At 34.7% G+C, this 15,489-nt stretch overlaps 1 protein-coding gene across 2 annotated transcripts in view; it reads left to right on the plus strand.

Annotated features, from left to right (window-relative positions):
- Nucleotides 1-15,489, plus strand: part of GLRA3 (glycine receptor alpha 3) — a 179,155-nt gene that overhangs the window by 86,629 nt on the left and 77,037 nt on the right. The gene's annotated exons all lie outside the window — the stretch shown is intronic.

The following is a 15,489-nucleotide window of genomic DNA, read 5'->3' on the forward strand; positions in this document are numbered from 1 at the left end:
CTTGCCTGTCCCTGCTATGAAACAGGTTTTGTGTTTTGGGTTTATTTTGTTTTGTTTTTCTTGTTACTTTTCAGTCCTCTGCACCTTTTATTGAAAATATGTCCTAATGGAATTTCTTTGGGAACAGAAGGAGTATTGCCCATCTTCCTGGGCAAAAGTTCAGAAACAACACAGAAGAAACAAAACTGTGACTACGTGAAACCCAGACTACCTCCTGTTGGCATTCACTTTCCCCCAAATATTAGGGGCTTTACCAACTGAGCCAAATGGCTTCTTAGTTTCTGGTTCCTCCCAAAGAAGTCAAAGTTCCACTGACTAAACCAAATGGCTCCCTAGACAAGCTGAGAGAGCCAGACTAAACCCCGTGTTTTGAGGCAACCCAAAGGAAAGAAGATATCCTAAAGAGCCATTTTGTGGCCATCTTTCCTCCGAGCTTAACCCATATGATAAGGGGGTGTTACAATAAAAATTACGTTTCTTCTTAGATAGAGGTTTCCTGGCTACTTTCCTTCCACTTATTCAAGATTTGGCCCAATGGGCTACTTGGTAGCATAGAGGTAGATCCTCCCATTTACACAAATTTAGCACAAGGCAATACAACCCTCATATACACCAAAACAGAGCTGTTCCAAATTCCAAATGCAGAGACTGTTATTCAAGTCCCTTTTAGTTTCTCCCCAAAGCCACGCCTTTCTAATGGGGAAAAGCATGGACAACAAAAGAAAAACACACACAGTTGCTTCATAAATGAGAAATTTGGATAGGTATGCGTTCTGAAGGGTTTACCTGGTCCAGAAGCTGGTCACCTTCCCCAAATGTTCATTTCCTTTTCACTCAAACCAAAAGGAGAAATAGGCAGCTAGCATCAGTGGAGAATCAGCAGGGAGTTTCCATGAGACAAAAATAGTCTTGGCAGCTGCAGGGACAGATCTTTCAGATTCCCTCCCTGAGACCAGCTAATCCCCAGCAGCTAACCTCCTGTGCCCATCCAAGTTCCTAGCCTGGGCCACATTGAGATTCCTAGGGGAACTGGATGCCCCAGTGGCATTACCTCCTGCCTGGCTCACCAAAATTTGTTACTGACACCCAAGTTTGGCTGCCCATCGCTCAAGAAGCCAATACTCAAGAGATGAGTTTTGAATGGAAAGGAATAATAGCTTTATTCAGGAGGCTAGACACCTGGGAAGAAGGTGGACTCTTGTCCAAAGGCCAACTCCAAGGTTTCTGCCCAGCCCAGGGGTTTTGAAAGGAATTTAGGGCAGTTAATCAGTTGAGGGAGTATAGTGGTTAATCAATATTTCTAGATTATGTGCAGACTCGATGGTGCCAGCTACAGACGATATCTCGTTGTTTGGAGCTTATGCAAAGGGATTATCCAAAGAGGTCTGGGTCCTTTTTGTGATGTGCAGAAGTGCTCTGTTCTTTCTTGGAAAGAATATATGATCTACAGCACAAAGAATAGTTAGTGACTCAATCACATGGGCTAAGAGTGATTGTTAAAGCTTAAGGACCACTAGGGGCCTGAGGGGCAGAAGCAACTTCACTGCAATATGCAATGATTGTTTCTAAAATAATTAATTCCCCTATAGCTCTAAAGTGCAGTTAATAACCTCCACACAGCTTTTTGGCCTATCCTCAGATCAACAGCTAGGTATGAAGTATCTGGATTGCTCAGAAGGGAATCAACCTGAATAAAACCTGATTTCATCTGGAACATATAATATGTAACTCACTAAATCTTTTCTAAAGTTAACTTCTGTTAATATTTATCCTCTCTCATTTCATAGAAAATCATATGCAATATAAGCCCTCCCTCATGAATTGAAAGATTCCCAGAAAACACAGGGATTTTTCAGGAAAAACATTGAATTTTTAAATATCAGTTGAAATGTAAAATTGTGATAACAAGGCTCAATATTGAGAACAATTTGAAAATACTGAAAATATTTATTGAAATAATTGATTTACATGACCAATTTTCCAACTGAGGACAAATATAAAAACAAAAAAACAAAAGCAAAACAAAACAGAAAAAAATAAAAAACAATCTTTTGCCAATAATACCTATTCTTTTGTTTTGTTTTTGTTTTATTAAATGGTGTCTTTTCCCAAAAGTCATACTGCTAAGTATTAATAATTCATTAAAATAATGGAAAGGAGTGTGAGCATGATCCCAAAATAATGGATTAAATTTTAGAATTATGTAGGTGTATAACTAAAAATCTAAATATATTTAAACTGGAAACAAGTGACTGCTTAATGGGTACAGGGTTTTCATTTGAAGTGATGAAAATCATCTGGAAAGTAGAGAGTAGTGATGGTTACATAATATTGTGAGTATACTAGATTTCACTAATGATAAATGTCATATGCATGTATTTGACCACAATTTAAAGAGAAAAAAAGCATATAGTTTTGTAAACACAGTTTGCATTAGACATTCACGGAAATACAACAAAGGATCTTCAAAAAGGTATTATTTTAGGGCACTACTATGGACTTTTTAGTGTGGAAGATCTCTCAGCTGTCCTCAGTAAAGTTCTCTTCCTGTTAGTGAGTTCTTAGAATTTCTTGCTTGATTTAAAGAGCTTTTATATTGTTGACTGACAATAGGATATTCTGAAGGCCAAATAATAGTTTATTTTCCAAAAGACATTTATCTTATTATCCAAGTCATATATTCCAGTAGTGGAACAACAATTATTTATTTATGTATTTATAAATAGTAAATTTTATTTATTTATTTATTTATTTATTTATTTATTTATTTATTTGAGAGAGAGAGCGCAGAGAAGCGAGGGTAGGGGCAGAGGGAGAGGGAGAATCCCAAGCAGATTCTGAGCTGAGTACGGAGCCTGATGCAGGGCTCGATCCCACAACCCTGAGATCATGACCAGAGCCAAAATCAAGAGTCAGATGCTTAACCAACTAAGCCACCCAGGGGTCCCTGAAACAACAATTATTTAATGGAAGTTCCAAAAACATATAACCATAAGCAGATCACTGCCCATATGTCATTAAATATACAAATTGCAAATTAGTAAGTACTATGTGTAAATGGTTATGTTCATTTGAACATACAAATTATGAGAGTAATGTTAAGTAGAAATAAAATCCAACAAAGAAGCACATTCTATTTTGGATACAAATTTTGATATAAATATTTGTTCATGAATGGAAGTAGTAGTCACAGAATTTCCATGTCTTTGTTGCCTAAACCAGGAGAAACATATAAACTTCTTCTTCCTACGTGTTATAATACCAAATGGAGTAAACTGAGGTTTAGACACTGATTTGGGCAGAAATAGGAGGAAGGAAGATTGTTCCAGTTTGGGCTTTTTGGCTTTGTTTGTTTTTGTTTTTTTGTTTTTTCAGGTTTGTTGGCACAGACTGCTATGTAGGAGAAAATGCATTCTACCTGGCTGTGAGAAGGTTAAGAACAACCGGGCAGACAGTTTTTGCAGACAAAGGGGAATTGAATAGGAATGCAAGTGAGCACTGGAAGCAGAAGGGTGTCACTAGTTAAATGACACTACTGTGGGCACATTAGGACAAAGAACACCTTGTTATCTTACAACCAGAGAGGAACAGAAATTACTAGTTGTCATTGAAAGGAAGCAGCCACTGGAAGTACTGACTCTGTCCAGATCTTTACCTCTAAAGCCAGGTATGTCCAAACTGAATGAACTGAATTAGTTGGAGTAAATGCCTATCAGCTTCTGCAAAAATAGTCCCGAGGACTAAGTTTACCTCCCCAGAAATTCTTACCTTGGAGTGCAAACACCGAGCCGCGGACTGTAGCTCTTTCTTGTTTTTGTCGGTGGTTTAGTTTTCAATCTTGCTGCTGTCTGAATGTTTGTGTCCTCCCAAAATTCATATATTGAAATCCTAACCCTGCCAAAGGTAATAGGTGGGACTTGGAGAGGTGTGTAAATCATGAGGGAACCCTCATGAATGGGATGAGTGATCTTATACAGAGATCTACAGAGCGCCCCCAGCCTCACCATGTGAGAAGTCCACGGCCTGGAAGGGGGCCCTCACCCTCATGCTGACATCCTGATCTCAGGCTCCCAGCCCCCAAACTGTGAAAGATAAATGTTTGCTGTTTCTAAGCCACTCAGTCTATGGTATTTTATTATAGCAGTTTGAATAGACTAAGACAAATTGTAGTTCACTGAATCAGACTGTGTTATTTCAGACTCAACACACTTAGGTTCTGACCAATTCTGCTAAATTACAATAATATTTCCTTTAAAAAAATTAAAAAAATAATATTTCCTTTAAATATGATCATTATAAGAAAAAGCCTCATAAATTCTGAAAGAAATAGGGATTGGTTTTGTTTCTATTTTATCATCTACATATTTCTGAGAGTCTACTTTAATTCTTGGGAATTCTTAACTTTATGTTTCCAGAATCGGTACATAATTAGGTTTGCTTAAAACATGTTTTCATAATTCTACAACAATTCTACGCTTTTCTAGAGGACAGTTAAACATATGGATAATGAAGAAGTCAAGGGGAGATTTTAAATAACCTTCCTGAGACTCTAAATAGTTCTTACAAAATGGCTTTTTTTCCCCATGGGTTTACTAACTGACAATGGAAAAGCACTTTCCCAATGGGCCATTATTTTCAGAATCAGTGGCCCCAGACGACCACCTTCCCTGTGGTGGGGTTTATAGAGCAAGCAGATGGTGCAGGCAACTGGGGAATATTATGGAGATGACATTAGCAGCAATTATTCCACCATTGAGTATTAGTGTTCTACATTTTGTGACGCATGGGAACGTTTGTGTGCAGTACTTCAGAATTAGAAAATCTTATAAAACAAAACAGGCACAACATTTGTTAAAGAGTTTGCACTTTGTCCTCATTTCTTTGAGAAAGGAAAATTATTTTCTGATCATTTTGAAATGATTCAGGGTCTCTCATTAGAACTCCTAAAAAAGAGGAAGAATTCTGAGTTATTTTTCCATCTGGCTATGAATTCATTGATTTTTGCCTTAAATGTTCTCTCTTTTCAAGTGATTGGCAAAAAAATTCTATTGTTCTAGAAACTTCTTTAAGACATGAGAATGATCTTGTAGGCAAATCAATCCAAAGCATGCATATATATATATATGATATATATCATATATATATCAGGGTTTCTTTATTGCTGTCTTAAGAAAGTGTTACCAAATTAGTGGATTAGCAACACCAATGCATTCTCTTACAATTCTGGAGGTTAGAAGTCCAAGATCGGTTTTACAGAGCAAAAATCAAGGTGCCTGCAGAGCTATCTATGTTCCTTTGGGGAGCTCTAGAAGTGAATCCATTCCCTTGCCCTGTACAGCTTCTAGAGGCTGCCCTTTGGCTCATAGCCCCTTTCCTTTATCGAAACCCAAGTCAATCCCACATCACATTACTCTGATGTTGACTCTCTTCTCTTTCACTTATAGGCATCATTGTAATCACATTGGGCCCACCTGGACCATTCCATTTCTAGGTTTGTAATCACATCTGCAAAATCTCTTTTGCTAAATTAGGATGCACATTCACGGATTCTGGGGATTATGATGTGCATATCTTTGGGCCATCCCTCCACCCACCACAACATATAAGATGTGCAATAAAAAGATGCTAATAAGTGGTAAAAATTATAAAATATATTACAAGAAGTGTATCAATGGCAAAACACCGCAATGTGTAGCGTATTTCCCACAAAAGAATAGGGAGTTCCAATGAGCATTTCCAATGATTCATTTCATATTCAGATATCAATATTTTGGTATATAATTACATAATATATGTAAGTGACATGGTATAATTTAATAAAACAAAACCTATTGAAACCACCACCTAACTTTGGAACAAAAACATTACCAATATTAAACATACCTGTATAATCCACCCCAACCCCATTCCCCTAGGATCTCCCTAGGTAACCACGATCAAGAATCTTGTGTTTCTAATTCCCTTGTTTGCCCTCACAATTTTGATAGATAGATGATAGATAGATAGATAGATAGATAGGTAGATAGATGATGGATAAAGAGAGAAAGATTGCCTGGTTTTGAATTTTAAAAAAATAGTGCCATAGCATATTTTTGACACTCTGTTTTCCCTAAGTTTAACTAAGATTTATCCTCATTATTGTAAATAGCAGTATCAACCCATGTCACTGCTGTGTAATGTCTAATTTTGTTGACATATCATAATTTATTATCTACTTTCCTGTCAATGGATATTTGGATTGGTTCCCAGTTTTGTTTTGTTTTTTACTATAGCTAACAGCACCACTATAAATATTTTTGTGTTATGTCTTCTGGTGCACATGTGCAAGAGTTTAAACTTTATACTTAGAACTAAAATATTGGTCTCTTGAGTATTCATATATCTAATTTACAGTACAATGTCAATCTTTCCCACCTTTTCCTACTTTCAACAGTAATAATGTATATGGTATCATTTTCCTCCACATTCATGCCAAATTCTGATATCATCAAACTTTTTATTTTTAACAAGCCCTTTGGTACAAATATGGTATCTTATTAATTCTTAATTTTGCACTTCTTTGCTTATCAGTGGCTTTCAACATTTTTTCACGCAATTCTTGGACATTTGTGACCTTTGCCCAGTGAAATGTGTCTTCTTTTGACTGTTTTTTGTCTTTTTCTCAATGACTAGTCTGAGATCTTTTATAGCTTGGCAATAGCCAGCTATCAGTTATACCTGTGGGGCAAATATCGTCTTCCAGTATGGTTTGGCTTTTCATTATCCTTAAGGGGCCTTTTAATGAGTAGAATTTCTTAATTTTTGACATCATAGAATTTATTAATCTTCATTTTATGATCATTACTATTGTGCTTTTTAAAGAATCTACCCTACCTCAAGTCTATAATACTCAACTATGTTTTCTTTCTACTTTTTTAACCCATCTTATTTGAACTTTTAATACATCCAAACTTGGTTTTTTGAGTGTTATTGTTGGGATAGAATTGAACATTTTTGTTATAAGTAAAACCATGTGTTGAGTAATCCATGTGTGCATCACTAATCTACAACTCTACTTCCTTTATATATCAGATAAAGGTTGTTTAGACTCCTCATTTTGTCCCATTGGTCAGTTTGTCTTTGCACCAACCATAATGTTCTACTGCTTTATAATCATTTTAAATACCTACTACAGGAAGTCCCTCTACTTTTTTCTTCTTCTCTAAGAGTAAGGCCTTGGCTATCCTAGACCTTCAGTGGTGCTTTATATAAATTATAGAATTAGCTCATCAGTTTCCTCAAAAAATTGTTTTGTTTTGACCAAAAATGACATTGAATCTAGCAACTAGTTTGCAAATAATTGTTACCTTTATAACATTTCTTCTTTCTTTACATAAACATGGCATCTCCCCCCATTTATTGATTTACTTAAGTTTTCAAGAAATTAGAAAATGTTCTAGGTAAGAGTCTCACGGTTTTAAAGATTTATTTTTATATATCATGTGATCAGTCATAGCATGTGATATTGTTTTTTCAATATTTCAGTTCATTTCAACCCCATAAATTATGCATTCATAGCAATTTTTTATATAGAAGTCTAGTCAAATTTGCATCAAAGTTTGCCAGTTTCCTGTTCATTTCTGTCTGCACTTAAGAACAGCATTCTGTGGGGTTTTTTTTAATTCTGTCCTTCTGAAGTTCATTAATTAAAAGTCCATTTTATAAATGTTCAAAAGAAAACTGTTTTACTTTAATGACTTTCTTTCACTTTCAATTTGGAAAGATTACTGAGTACAATAATCAAATTAACTATAATATTGTCTTAATATTTTGATTATGTTAACCCACTATATTGTGGGTTTCGTTATTGATGCAAAGTCTGCCACCAGTCTCAGTATTTTCCAATAAAGGTAATTATGGGGCACCTGGGTGTCTCAGTCGGTTAAGCATCCGACTCTTGGTTTTGGCTCAGGTCATGATCTCATGGGTTGTGGGATCGAGCCCCGGTCAGGCTCCACACTCAACAGGGAGTCGTTTGGGGAGTCTCTCTCTCACTTTGCCTCTCCCCCTGCTCTCTCTCTCTCTCAAAGTAAATAAACAATTTTTTTTAAAAAAGGTAATTATATACATACCATACACATATCATACAATTCATCCTTTTAAGTCTATAATTAAATGACGTTTAGGGTACTCACACAGTTGTGCAACCATCACCACAACGATTTTTGAACATTTATCGCCCCAAAAGAAACCACGTACACTTTAGCAGTCCTTCCCCACCTCTCCCCAACTACTAATCTGCTTTCTCTTACCATAGGTTTGCCTGATGTGAACATTTTATATATACATGGAATTATACAACAGAGTCTTGTGTGACTGGCTTTTTTAGCATAGTATTTACAAGATTCATCCATGTTGCAGCATGTATCAGTACTCCATTTATTTTGATGACTGGATAAATAAAATGTGGTGTTCCATATGATGGGATATTGTTTGGCAGTAGAAGGGTGATTCTTTTAAACATATTTTCTTTGTCTTTGATATTCTACAGTTTTAATATAAAGTCTTCATATAGACTTCTTTTTATTTACCTTTATTGGTAGTTTGAGTTCCCTGTATCTTTACATTAGTTTCTTTTGTTTGTTCTGCAAAATTCTTATCATTTTCTCTATTGGCTTTTGCTATTCTATTTCATCCTTCTGGGATCTCAATTAGATGTAGATTACTTTAGACTTTCCCATTTTATCTTGAAAGTCTCTTAACCCTTTTTTTTTCATTTTCTCTCTCCTTTTCTTTTTTTTCTTTTTTTTTTAAGATTTTTATTTATTTATTTGACAGACAGAGACACAGCAAGAGAGGGAACACAAGCAGGGGGAGTGGGGGAGGGATAAGCAGGCTTCTTGCCAAGCAGGGAGCCCGATACGGGGCTCAATCCCAGGACCCTGGGATTATGACCTGAGCCGAAGGCAGACGCTTAATGACTGAGCCACCCAGGTGCCCCCTCTCTCCTTTTCTCCCACTATTTACGTCTGGGACATTTTTCCAGCTCTACAGTCTCCTCAGATTCTTTGTTCCGAAGTTTCTTATATGCTTTATTTAACACACCCATTAAGTCTTTAATTTCAACAATTGTATTTTTTTATTATTATTTTATTATTTTTCAAATATTCTTGGTCATTATGCAGAATTTACCTTTTATTTCCTTAAATACATTTTACCTGTTTATCTCATATTTTTGATGTGGAATTTCCACTGAATTCCCCATAGGCTCATGTCTACTTTCTTTTGTCTGTAGTAAATTATTGTTGTGGTTATAAACACATATTTGGTTGAACTTAATCTATGATGTTCTTGAGGGTCTAATTAATGAATCCTTAGTCATAGGTTCGGTTTTCCCATCTTGTGGTGGTGCAAGACTCGGTTTCCCAATCTAAGCATTTGTATCTGCTTACCACCACTGCTTTTATTTTGGCTTTAGCTCACTCTTATTTTTGTTACTATTTTTGTCTTTGAAGAATCCCTTATATTCTTGCAAGACAACAAACTTTTTAAAAGTGTGTATTTTTTCCTTTATCCAGAAAATAATGTGCAGGAGAAGGGCCCTCTATGTGTCTAGCCTACCATTATGTCGGACGCACAAGTCCTTTATAAATACATTTTTCATCTATATTTGTATCTATGTCTATATTTCTTGCACATCAAGCCTTGTTTTCTCACACTCTTCATTCTATTTTATTTTTTTAAAAGAAGACTAACACCAGGTAAAAATCAGTAAAGTTCTTATTTTCATAATATATTCCTTCCATATCCTCTGTTTTTATTCATGTTGTGTTCCATTCCCTTTCCTCTAGACTGTTTGCCTGGAGGTGACAGGCATTATGCATAATTCAACTTTATAACCCTCAGCACAATGCCTGCTACACAGAAGGTGTTCAGTAGATATCAAATTTAAAAAAATAAATTATAATACTAAAAGTCAGCCAAATTCCTGTATTAATCATATAAAAATACAGTGATTACTGGATTTTGTGTCAAAATACAAGACACGTTTTATTATGTTCCCAACGTTTGCCTAGACTTTTTTTTTTTTTCATTTTGAAGACCAAGCTCAATTAGATTTTCCCCAGGAAATCTTCCCCGATCCTTCCACCTTGGTCCCTATTAGCTACGCTTTCCTTATGTTTCCATAGCATGCTGTGTGTGCCTCCAACATAGCACTTTTATGTGGAAAGATAATTGTCTCTTTACAGTCTATCTTCCACAACATAGTGAAAGAGACCATCTTTCAATATTGTATCATCAGCACTGAACTAAATTCCAGATTGGCAATATGTGATAAACATATGTTCAATGAATCTAAATAAATTTGAGACTAACATTGGTTTTTTAATATTTTTAATTTGACTAAATTCTATTGAAGTTTTAGCGAAAATAAATGATCTATCTCATGCTCAACTATATGCATGTGCCATTAAGCATACATATTTTACTTTTAAAGAAAATAATTGATAATGATGTAGTATGACAAAATTTGTGTCAAGAATTGCATAGCTTTCAAATACATTTCCAATCATTTAATAAGGTTAAATACCATTCCCTAATAACAGCATCAACAGTATCATCAACAATTTTAAAAACAGTAATAGAAACTGAGTTCTTTAACCTGAATAAAGTATCTTTTCAAAAGATTAATTAGTATCCTCAATGTTGAATTTGTAAAACCATTTTTATTAAGTGAGATTATAAATAAAAAAGGCAGTGATAGTTTCTGCTATAATCATCATTTTATATGAAAATGTTTACAATCACTGGAAAGCATTCAAGTTGTTTAGAAAAAATACTCTAGTGATATTATTTATTTTTGTGCTATTTTGTAATTATTTTTATAATAAAAGTATTTTTAGAGATATTATTTTATGAAAATATGCCTAGCATATTCATTTTAAAGAATACTTTATACCCCTAATTTTTGCTCAAATTTATTGAGACATGATAAAAAAAGATGTTTAATTATAGTAAATAAATCAACACATTTAAGTTTTTTGCCAATCCATGATTCTGTATGTTCTAGACCCTAATCAGTCACATGAAAAATTATTTGTGTAAGAAAAATGCACCAACAAAACAAAGGAGCAAAGGGAGGAAAAAAGAGAGAGAGAGAGGCAAACCAAGAAACAGACTCTTAACTGTAGAAAACAAACTGATGGTTACCATGGGGGAGGTGGGTGAGGGGATGGGTGACATAGGTGATGGGAATTAAGGAGTGCACTTGTTGTGATGAGCACCCGGTGTTGTATGGAAGTGTTGAATCACTATATTGTACACATGAAATTAATATTACACTCTATGTTAACTATGCTGGAATTTAAGTAAAAACCTAAAAAAAACGAAAAGGAAAATGTATCATATAACTATTGGAATAATGATTAAGAATACGAAAAATGCATAAAATTCATTAAGTGAAAATGAAAGATGCAAAAACACTTGTCCAATATAATTTCAACTACATGAAAATGTGTAGGATAAAGAAAAGAAAAAAACAAAGACATCAAGGTATTAATAGTGAAAGTGTTGTAAAGACCTGTTTCCTTTGCTCTATAAGGATGCAACAGAAAACCACTTGCACACATCACCAGTATAGAAATGTGGTGGCTAGTCCTGCAGAAGCAGTACGTGTGTACGTGTATGGGGGAGTGGTGGAGGAGGAAAGAGGAAGACAGACACAGAGACAGAAAGAAACAGAGAAGCAAGGAGGGCAGAAATAAGTGAGAAGGCAGGGAGAAAAGGAAGAAGTGAGAGAAGTCTGCTGGATTGGAAATGACCTGAAAGCACTAGGGAACTTCAGACTTACCTGAACTGTAGACCAGAGGGAAGAGAAGCACTTAACAACTTTTGTTAACATTTGATGATTATTTTCCTTACATTTTTTCTAATTGGTCATTTTAGTTAGTTTCTAGCAATCCTATACTCCCCTATACAGCCAAAGATGAATATTGTATTCTATGTTATTTTAGGTGCTACACTGGGTTGTGATTTTTACTGAGTTTGGTCTTTCCCCAGGGTACCTATTTTGGAAAAATGACAACCTGGCATCTATTAGATTTAACTGAATAACATTTCGTTATAGGGCGTGTAGTTTCCTATCAGTAAAGATGTTGATCAGAAAACCCCCAAATTCCTCACAAAAATCAAAAAGGAAACAAAACAAACAACAACAACAAGAAACCACAAACATAAACCACTTAAACCCAGAATCTTTGCATTGGTTTAGAAAACAGTTGTTTTGCATACAAGGCAATGTATCCTTTAAAGCTCTGAAACCAGAATGTAGGGGTCTGGATTACAACTCTGCCACCTATTAGCTCTGTAATCATGTTGAAGTTTCTTGGCCTATCTTTGTCCCATAGTCCACATCTGTAAAATTGGGCAAATAATAATATCTACCTCATAGATTTTCTATGAGGATGGCAGGAGTAATCCACGAAGCAACTAGTAAAACATCTGGCACAAAGTGAAATGTAAGCAGCGGTATTTACCATTATGGAAAAGGGCCTTGGAACACAAACCAATTATATAGAGAGAAGGGGAGGAGGGGCAATTAAATAAAGACAGGAAATACAAAAATATATTAATGTTGAAACGCAAAAGTTAATACAAAAAGTTAATGATAAACTTATCACACTGGTTTGAAAATTTTCCATAAGATATTATTCACCAGGTTCAACATTATAATTATCTGCCCCAAATTCTTATATGGCATATCAAAATGCCCCTATTATTTCAAAAACTAATTTATAAGGAGAAAAAACAACCAAATTTGTACTTAATGTGAATTTTAATTTTGAGGCTCTAAAAGCTAGTATTTAATGAGTGCGGTTCTAAGTACTCTGTGTGGATCAAGCCAATGCTCAAAGCACCTGTCTGAGAGGAAGTACTATTGTAACTCTCTCTATTTTACAGAAGAGAAAACAAGACACGGGGAGATTAGAAAGCTATCTCACTGGGAGAGTTGAGATTCCATCCTAAGAAAACTTACTTCCTGAGTCTAGTATATAAACCATTATACAATTTGCCTAATGGAATTATTATTTTTTGTACCTCATAACGTAAGATTTCAAATATAAGTTCTATTATTTACTATGTGACATACAGATGCAATTTAAACTACATTTTAATGGATACTTATTTCAAAACCGAACATGAAATATAATTTTACTTTTGTCAGCAAACTATTTTCTTAAAAAATTAAACTAATTAGAATAAAATGTATCCTTCTCTTCTAATAATAAGAAATTTTGACTTCTGAAATGTCAAAATTAGTCTTTTTATATTATGAAATAAGAACTACATTTCATCACTGTTACTGTACAATATTAATAATATACTAATATAGTATAACATATACATATAACTATATAACATATAGTTAACATATAACTTTCCAGTTATTTTTCCTGACAAACATCATTATAACTGGAGTTGCTTTCATCTTCTCCTATAATTAAGGCAGAGAGAAACTGACTTCAGTCTGATCACCTATTCCTTTGGCGGTAGATAGGGCTGATACTAATATGGTATAACATATAATAAATATTATTTATCATGTAACATGAAAAAATGATGAAAAATAAGATTAACTTCTGAAGGTTTTACTGTAGGAGTTTGTAGAGAAAAGAATCATTAAATGTCTTTGTCCTAAAATTTTATGATTCCACATAAAAGTCAATTTAGGTGCCTTATAAGACTTAAGAATGAATTCAATACATGTCTAGATTTTCAGAAATGTGAAATATAAATATTTATTTCATTTTCAAATATATTATCTCATATTTATTATTGTCTTTTTCTTTTTACTCACATAGAACCTTTCTACATTTTCACCCTCATAGGGCATAGCCCAGGTGAATAGGGAGAATTCCATTAATAAAACAATTAGTCTTTATTTTACATATAGTCAGGAATGATTGCATTTTAAACCAACTTTAGTAAGTCTATTTTAAAATTTTTTGCATGTGCTGCATACACATCCATTATCTCTATCTTGCAAAATTGTTTCCTGCTTTAGTTCACGGTCATTTAGTATAGGCAAGCTATTGCAAATCAAGTTACAAGGACTTCTTTTAGGTGGCATTATTTGACTATGTCATTTTATTTACTCTTTGCACATTTTCACAAATGATCAGGATGCACAAATAATATTAGTTGCCCAGTATAAGTGGGATACACTGGCTATGAGGAATAAGCTTTAAAAATTTATTTTCAAAATGCTGAATTTGGTTGTTTAATAGGGAAGCTTCGCAGAACAATGTTCATTTGCAGGCAGGTTAAAACCCAAACTGCGAGAACTGTTAAAACCTCAGTTTCTAGGCTTTCAGGAGATGGTCATTTTTGAGTTTTGCTTTGGACCCTGGCCCTAAACTGAAGACCTAAATGTGTTTGTAAACAAAGATATTTCTGGTTATTCACAGAAAGAGCACAATGGATATAGGATAACATTTGGCCTCGGTGACAGGTGACAGTTGATTTCTGCCTTGTGTAATTTAGAAACAGAAACTGAAGGATACCTGGGTGGTTTTTGTTTTTGTGGGTTTTTTTGTTCTGTTGTGTTTTGTTTTTTAGCTCATTCCTGTAGCAAAAAAAAAAAAAAAGTGTTCCTGGAAGAGCCAAGATTATGTCTATAAAATTATCATTAAACCAAGAGCATAGGATCAGGAGACTCAACCAAATTTTATTACATATACTGTAGCTTAAAAGTACTTTTATTTTAGCCTCACAGTGGGGAACACTTGCAGCCTGTCTCAATTATATATAATTGTATATATATAAAAAATCTTAAGAATGGGTCCAAAGGAAATTCCTTACTTGTCAGTTATTTTTCCTGGCTGGTATCATTATAACTGGAGTTGCTTTCATTTTGTCCTATAGTTAAGGCAGAGAGAAACTGACTTCAGTCCGATCACCTATTCCTTTGGCGGTAATTAGGGTTGAGGCACAGACTACAGAGTAATTAGGGATGCAAGAACTGGCCATCGACCAGGGAGCTATGCTTCTTGGCATTCTGAACTCTAGGCTAAGAGAGGATGACCTGTCTTTGGCTGGGAGAAGCTTGTTCATATATCCGCATTTACAGGTTCTGCAGATCCTTGTGGCTGGTGAGATTTCCACATTATCGTGAACTTTGTGGTAAAAAGCTGAAGTGAACTCTGTTCCATTGTCACTTTGGAAGATACATGGGGCACCTAGCAAGCAGAAAAAAATATTATCTGGTATGTAACCTCAGTTACAGTTAGAAGATAAGGGTCTCAGTGCACAGATAATAATCCAGGGAACATAAATATTTGCAACGTTCACTACTCTGAATTTGACCACCCTGCAAAAGAAGCAATCTACCAGGCCTGATATTATGGAGACATTCTTTGTGATTGCTTGGCTATTATATTCTGTTAACTGGTAATTTGGTTTTCAAGGAATAAAAAAATTGATGAAAACTGGTGTTCAGTTTCTCTGAAT

This window comes from Eumetopias jubatus, unplaced genomic scaffold (assembly GCF_037043125.1).
Source record: "Eumetopias jubatus isolate StellerSeaLion01/CBP00866 unplaced genomic scaffold, mEumJub1_p1.0 scaffold_2, whole genome shotgun sequence".
Lineage (NCBI taxonomy): Eukaryota > Metazoa > Chordata > Mammalia > Carnivora > Otariidae > Eumetopias > Eumetopias jubatus.